The 7,904-nt window shown below is 53.8% G+C and overlaps 1 protein-coding gene across 1 annotated transcript in view; it reads left to right on the plus strand.

Annotated features, from left to right (window-relative positions):
- The window catches only part of RAP1GAP (RAP1 GTPase activating protein), a 78,415-nt gene that overhangs the window by 43,975 nt on the left and 26,536 nt on the right, over positions 1–7,904 (plus strand). The window contains exon 3 of the mRNA XM_011933970.1: positions 4,189–4,282. The gene's annotated coding sequence lies outside the window, so the exon portion shown is untranslated. The remainder of the gene's footprint in view (positions 1–4,188; positions 4,283–7,904) is intronic.

Below are 7,904 nucleotides of genomic sequence, written 5' to 3' on the forward strand. Positions count from 1 at the left end.
AGGCTTGAGCCACCGCGCCCGGCCCCCATTTCTTAACAACAACAAAAGGCCAGTCGCAGTGGCTCATGCCTGCGATTGCAGCACTTTGGGAGGCTGAGGTGGGAGGATCGCTTGAGCCCAGGAGTTCCAGACCAGCCTGGGTAACACAGGGAGACCTCATCTCTACTAAAATTAGCTGGGCATGGTGGTGCCTGTAGTCCCAGCAACTTGGGAGGCTGAGGAGGGAGGATGGCTTGAGCCTAGGAGTTTAAGGCTGCAGTGAGCTTTGATCACGCCACTGCACACCAGCCTGGGCAGCAACAGCAAGACCCTGTCTCAAAAAAAAAAAAAAAAGAAAAAGAAAAAAGTATTTATTGAGCAACTGCTATTTAATAAGTGTTAGTATAGTGTAGTGTTAAGGGTACCACAACGAGATGTTGGGGGAGGTCAAATCTTCAGACCTTCATTTACTGTGTGTGACCTTGGACAAGTTACTTAACCTCTCTGTGTCTTAGTTCCCTCCTTTGAAAAATGCAAATTAAATGAGTTAATACAATAAAGTAAAGCAGAACCCGCACATAGTAAGTTCTGTATCAGCTGTGTCTGCCGTTGCTGTTGTTACTATTACCTTTCCAACTTGACTTGAGGTGCTGGGTCGAGTTCCTGAGCTGAAAGTTGTAAGGTTCTGTGGGGAGGTCCACAGGATTGGCCACACATGTTATAAAGTTCAGATCTTGGGCTCTGAAGTCAACAAACCTGTGTCCAAATGCCTGCCCTGCCTCATTGCCTGTGTGGCCTTGGGCAAGTTAACGCACCTTTCTGAGCCTCGTGTGGAAAGCAGGCAGTTTCTGAACATCTGCCTCATTGGGGAGCTGTGAGGATTAAATTAGATTATGCAAGATGCCCGGTAGGTCGTGGCTTTGTCATTCCTGTCCCTCTTCTACCCCTTCAGGTCTGGGGATGGATGGATAGGCAGTGCCCAGAGCCTCCAGTTTCCTTCTCTGTCCCCATCCTGGAGCCCCTCCCTTCCCCTGCCCCTTACGACCTCAGCAGTGGTTTTTTAGGTGGAGTTGCCTTCGAGGAGCAGGACTCTGGCCAACCAGGAACTGGAGAGCCAAGGACCCTGGGATGGGGTCCCAGGTGGAAGCCAGAGCACCCCAGCCTTCAGAGGCCACTCTGGTTCCACACCCACATGAGCAATCCTGAGTGAAATGGACACCTACACCTGGGGAGACTGAGGCAGAGAGGGTTCTGGAAGGGGGTTTGTCAGGGACTATTGCATGGCTATCATATGAGCCTAGGGGAAGACAGAAGGGCACTGGGACTAGCCTGATCACAAGCAACAGCCACCACTGGACAGCCACAGCCACACCCAGCACTCCAGCACTAGCATGGGCGGCCAGCTTTACCTGCTTCTACCCCAGGACTTCCTGACCCCCAGGCAGCCTCTGCCCTCCACCCCACTGCAGGATCCCTAGTTCCTCAAGGGCATGTACTTTAAATTCCAGCTGTATCCCCCATTCGCTAGAGGAAGTAGCTTCGCCTCTCTGAGCTTCAGCTTCTCTATCTGTGAAAATGGAGAGAAATAATACCCACCTTCTAGCACAGTAGTTGGGGGAGAGGATGCTTGACCCAGTCCCAGACACGTAGTAGGTTCCACCAAAGAGACCCCATGGGAGCCTTAGTGGAATTGCCTGGAACCTACCCTCCCTCCCTTCCTTTCTTCCTTCCATTTTTTTTTTTTTTCTGAGGTGGAGTCTCCCTCTGGAGCCCAGGCTGGAGTGCAGTGGTGTGATCTCAGCTCACTGCAACCTCTGCCTCCTGGGTTCAAGCAATTCTGCCTTAACCTCCCAAGTAGCTAGGGTTATAGGCGCCCACCACTGCACCCAGCTAATTTTTGTTTGTTTGTTTTTTTTTTTTTTGAGATGGAGTCTCACTCTGTCGCCAGGCTGGAGTGCGGTGGTGCAATCTTGGCTCACTGCAACCTCCACCTCCTGGGTTCAAGAGATTCTCCTGCCTTGCCTCCCGAGTAGCTGGGACTACAGGTGCACGCCACCACACCCAGATAATGTTTGTATTTTTAGTAGAGACGGGGTTTCACTATGTTGGCCAGGATGGTCTCGATCTCTCGACCTCATGATCTGCCCATATCGGCCTCCCAAAGTGCTGGGATTACAGGCGTGAGCCACCACGCCCGGCCTGTATTTTTTTTTTTTTTTTCAGTAGAGATGGGGTTTCACCATATTGGCCATGATTGGCCAGGCTGGTCTCGAACTCCTGACCTCAGGTGATCCGCCTGCCTTGGCCTCCCAAAGTGCTGGGATTACAGGCTTGAGCCATCACACCCAGCCCACCTGTAACCATTTCTATGGACCTCTCTTTAGTCCCCACCCTCCCACTCCAGACTCTCCCCATGTCAGTGTACCCTGCAATATGCAGGAACCTGCACGTAGGGACATTCCTTTGCTCACAATCCTTCAGTGACCCCCCCAACCTTCATTCATTCATTCGGTCATTCAACAAATAGTGCAACTTGGGGAGACAGAGTTTACCATGAACAAATGATGTGAAAGTATTCATTGAGTGAATTCCCATGAGCTGCCCAGGCTCTGGGATGAATGTTTTTGGAAACTGAGGCTGAGAGAGGCTGTGTCACTAACTCAAGCTCACCTAGCCAGTCAGTGCCTGAGACTTTCCCCCACACTGATGCCACAGGCTTGAAATGCCACTGCCACCATATCTTTCCTTTTGGGTCAAGCACTGGCCAGTGCAGACCCCTCTTGTAAGATGCCATCACTCCTGGGAGGTGGAGAGGCATCTAGTGCATAAGTGGGGCTGTGGATGGTTCCTCTGGGCCATTTCTCCTGCTGGAGTAGCTGGGCTGAGTGGAATTAGAAGGGAGGCTCAGACCGGGCACAGTGGCTCACGCCTGTAATCTCAACACTTTGGGAGGCTGAGGTGGGCGGATCACCTGAGGTCGGGAGTTCAAGACCAGCCTGACCAACATGGAGAAACCCCGTCTCTACTAAAAATACAAAATTAGCTGGGCATGGTGGTGCACGCCTGTTATCCCAGCTACTTAGGAGGCTGAGGCAGGAGAATCGCTCGAACTCAGGAGGCAGACGTTGTGGTAAGCTGAGATCAAGCCATTTGCACACCAGCCTGGGGAACAAGAGCAAAACTCCGTCACAAAAAAAAGAAGAAGAACGGAGGCTCAGAGCTTTCTCAGTCTTCTTCCTGGGCCAGACTTTTTCGGGTCCTTCCCCTCTTGGGGTGTGGCAGCCTGGCTCTGCCTGACTCAAGCCTGCTGTAGGCCACCAGCGAACATCTGAGTCACCCTGGAGGGACCAGCCTCTCTTGATGGGACCTGAGCGGAGGTGCAGCCACGTCAGGGTGGCCCGAGGCAGCAGCAGAAGCCAGGCCTACTTGCCCAGCCCCAGGTCCCCTGGATCCCGGGAACCACTGGGCATTTCCTCTCCCTGCCCCAGAGGTGGCCTCAGCAGGCTTTTTAGGGTGACAGGAGCTGACTTCACCCTCACCAGACCTGCTTTCTTTCCTCAGGGAAGGGTGTGGTTTGGGCAGAGAGTCCGGGCTTCGAGTCAGGCAGGTCTCACGCAGATGCTAGCTTTGCTGCCGGCCAGCCATGTGACCTCTGTGCACAGCTGGGTCCTGTCCGTAAAGTGGGAATACCAGTGTGGTGAGGAGGCCATGCCCTCAGGCCTGGAACGAGGGCTCGGCACAGGGCCTGGCATATAGTAGGCCCAATGAGTGTCAGTTATGGTCACTGTCATTCATAATAGTGGTAGCCCCGGTAGCCTCTCAGTGCCAAGGTGGCTACTCCCAGAGGCTCAGGGAGGAGTCCATTGTAGAGGTGGGGGCACCCTGCTTAGTCCAGAAAGCTCACCCTCCACAGCAACCCTCAGTACACCTGCCTCAGTCTACTCATCTTCAGAGTAGGTCACTGCTTGGCTGGAGAGCTAATGGAGAGCTTGGAAGAGACCCTGTCCACGTCTCTGATCTCCAGGGAAGGAGAGCCTGTGTGGCAGCCCTGCTCACGAAGCCCCTCCTCTCCCTCCTCTTGGGGAACCCATGACCCTCTCTTCCATGAAATCTAACCCCCTCACATCCCCCGGCTCTGAGAGTGACTCCCAGAGTTCCCAAATTTCCTGGCTTGGGGCTGTCCCTGACCTCAGACTCTTTCTCTTCCAGGAGGAGTGATGGGCAGAACCAGCGCTTCCCTCAGGCACTAGACCTGTCACGAGTGAACTTAGTTCCCTCCTATACTCCTTCACTCTACCCTAAGGTAAGTGTCCCCCTCCATACCTATGGCCCTGGTCTGCCTCCTACCCCTGACACATGTCCAGGGCCGGGAAGGGCCCACGAATGACTTTTGGGCAAAGGTAAAATGGGCAAATGCTGATGGGGTTTAGCTCCTAAGGGGTTGCCACTCCTGAGCCCTGGGTGAGCCTGGTGCAGTCACAAAGGTTGAACCTGGGTCTGTAGACTGTTGTGGGGAAGGGGTTAGGGCGAATCTAAGCAAAACAGCTGGGAATAAACCAGCCCCCCAGCTATCTTCATCATCTCCACAATCCATGTCACCATCAGTCTCCTCATCTGTAAACCAGGCGCAATGAGAGGACCCACTTCACAGGGTCATTGTGAAGATTAGTACAGACAGGGCAGCCCAGGCACAGCATCCGACACAGAGTGAGAGCTCTGTCAACGAGCCCCTATCATTATCATTAAAATCAAACGTTTGACCAGTGCCTGCTTCATGCCAAGCCATGTGCTGGGTGCCAAGGGACCAGAAACCAATCTGATACAGATCCTGCTCTCAAGGAGCCACAGTCCAGTAAAGCAACAGATAACTGAACAACGTATGCAGAACATCAAATAGCAGAAATAACCGCTAATATTTATTGAGACTTACTGTGTGCCAAATGAGTACTTAATGCTTTATTTGCAGTATTTCATCTCATCCTTGAACTATGTGATAGCTACTATAATCAGTCCCATTTTGCAGATGAGAAAATTGAGGCTCAGAGAGGTTCAGTCACTTGCCCAAAGTCACTCAGGTTGGATGTGGTGGGGCCACGACCGGATGCAAGCTGTCTGACCAGAGGGCCTGGTGTTAGGGCCTCTCTGATGCAGGGGTGATAAGTTCTCGCTTTTGCAGTACTTTTTGCAGTTTCTAAAGCACATCCACAGACTTCATGCCACCTAGTCCTTTTAGTAAACCTTCGGTAGTAGGCATTCTCTAGTTGAGGATGCAGGAGCTCAGAGAAGTAAAGTGGTCTTCCCAAGGTCACACAGCCAGAAAATAGCAGAGGCAAGATCCACCAGGCTCCTTCCCGAGAGCTCCGGCCTGGAATAAAGGCCAGGCACCTTGCCTAGGCTGGGAGGGCAGATGGCCAAGGAATGGTGTCCATGTGTGGGACCACCACCTCCATGGGGGTCCCACGTAGGGCTGCTGGGAGCAGCAGAAGGAGGTTCCTGAGACCGACTCCTGTTTTCTCTGTCTGGGCAACAGCCCAAGACTGGGGCATGTGGATCCGGGGCTTGGCAGGAAGGGAGAGACTCAATGGCAGCCCTCGTTTGACAGCTGGGTTCATGAATGAAGCTCCCAGTCCCTCACCCCCTGAGTATCTCAGGAGGAGCCCTGGGTTCTCACCAACGGCTGTGTGCCCTTGGGCCACAGCTTCCCCTCCCTGGGCCTCAGTCTTCCCATCAGGAGACGAGAGAGAGAGCAGGCCATCGCCGTGGGCCCTGCCTGCTAGACAGCCTGGGGTTGGCCTTCTCGGATTATTGAAAAGCTGCCTGTCCTCGGGCTTCCTGGCTTCCACCCAGTCTGGCTAGAAGCCTCCATTTGTGCCAACACAGCTCAGAGAGTGGGCTCCGAACCTCCCCTTCCCGACAGCCCACCCCCACCTCAGAATCAAGAGAGTCTGTGGATCATCCTTCTTTGACGGGAGAGGAAGCCAGGGACTAGAGAGACTGAATGATTCATCCGGGGTCTCCAGCAAGCCAATGCTGGGCTGAGGGAACCCAGGCCTGTGACATCTTCTCCATCCTCCCCCGCCCGGTGCCCCTAGCTCTGTGCACATTTATAACAATGGCATCTGTCTGAAGGGCAGGTGGCCTTCCTCTGCCAGTGGGCAAATCCCTACCCCTCTCTGGGCCTTAGTTTCCTCATCTGTAAAACAGGTGACAGTTTCTACTCTACCCACCTTGCCAGCTTGCAATTGGATGAAAGTACTTTGGAAAGTAGAAATTAGGAAGTTGAGCTCTTATCAGCATCATTACATTCCCAGGGCTGGACAGGGCACCCAGAAGGGACATTCTCCTCCCTTCAGGCCCCACATTTGTACAGGCATCGAGCTACCCGGGACCCTCCTTCCCTCCCCCCAGAGGGGTTTCTCCACTCGGAGATTCAGAAACCTGCACACACATACATACGCAGCCTACCCACACCTACATACGGGGACATAGTTACAGACAGAAAACACACAGCCACAGCCAGGGGTCTGTAAATATATTCAGAGACTTGCACACGTATAGATGCATGAGATACACATGTACAAACACAAATTCCCATACCCAGGCATTCTCATACACACACAGAAAGACAGTATGCCTATGTATATACAGCCACATCCGGTTGTGGAGTCTCACATGCATGCACACATGGCTGCAAGCATATGTGCACACACCTTCCACACCACCTGGCACACAGCCATCTCTGGTACTGTGAGCCGGTCTCGCCTCCCGCGGGGGCAGTGTGGGAATGGATGTTTCTCTGGCTGGATTTCAATGGGTGCCCGGAAGTGTTCAGGCCTGGAAGTGGCTGCATAAATCAATATTTGCTGTTGTTAATTATTAAAACCAAAGCTACACCGTATCTGGAACACACATCTCCAGAGTTCCTGCTGGCTCTCCAGGCCCAAGCCTGATTCAAGGCCAGGTCTAGGGGGAAAGGGAGGGCACAGTGGTTTCCTTCCAGGAGCCCTTGGCTCTGGGGCTGGAGGGTGGTGGGCAGCTGCTGGCAGCTCTTTCAGGAAGCTGAACAGAGGTATGGCTCTGAGCTGGTGGGCAGCCCTGCCTCCGCAACATCCAAAGCAGCTGTGTCTCCTTGGCCACAGTTCAGGAAGCATTTGCTGTGTTCCCAACATCTGTCTGGAGGAAGCAGAAGCAAGGCCCTGTCCCTGTCCCCTCCTGTACGGCTATACCAGGCCAGGGACACAGTGCAGAGTCAGCTGGAAGGGCCTACAGAGGCCTTATATTTTACAGATGGGGAAACTGAGGTCCAGAGAGGAGGCAGGGACTCACTCAAGGCCACTCAGCAAATTGTAGCTAGTATGCACATGTCCCAAAATCTACCTGGGCCCTTTCCTCCATACCACGGGCCTGGCAGCCCCTCCCTAGGTGCTGTGGCCATCTACCCCAGGATCTGGAGCAGCTAGGGCGGGGGAAGGGATGGGGCAGGCCAGCCACTGTCAGGCATGGAAAGCAGGGTGGAGGAGAGGAGGAGGAAAAGGGAGAGACCCCAAAGAGTAGCACCAGGCCTTTCTCTGGATTCCACTTTGACTTTTTCCTGACTGTGTGGTCTCGGGCAAACTATTTCACCTCTTGGAACCAGTTTCTCATCTGTATAATGGAGATGACATTTGTACCTCTTGGGCTGTGACGAGATTAAGACACATGCGAAGGACCCAGCATTAAGTAGGTGCTCAGGAAAAGCCCTCTGTCTGCAAGGTAACCCAACCCCGTCCTTGATGCCCTCAGGCGGGGTATCCCGAGCCTGGGAAGATGGAGAAGGTGGGATGGGGGCCCGCTGGGGAGAGCCGAGCGGGGAGTCCGAGGCACCCAAAGCATCTAGCGCTCCGGCTGGAGCGCGCAGGCGCAGTGTCCCGGGGCCGCGGGCCGGG

This window comes from Colobus angolensis, unplaced genomic scaffold, assembly GCF_000951035.1.
Source record: "Colobus angolensis palliatus isolate OR3802 unplaced genomic scaffold, Cang.pa_1.0 Scaffold130, whole genome shotgun sequence".
NCBI classification, from domain to species: domain Eukaryota; kingdom Metazoa; phylum Chordata; class Mammalia; order Primates; family Cercopithecidae; genus Colobus; species Colobus angolensis.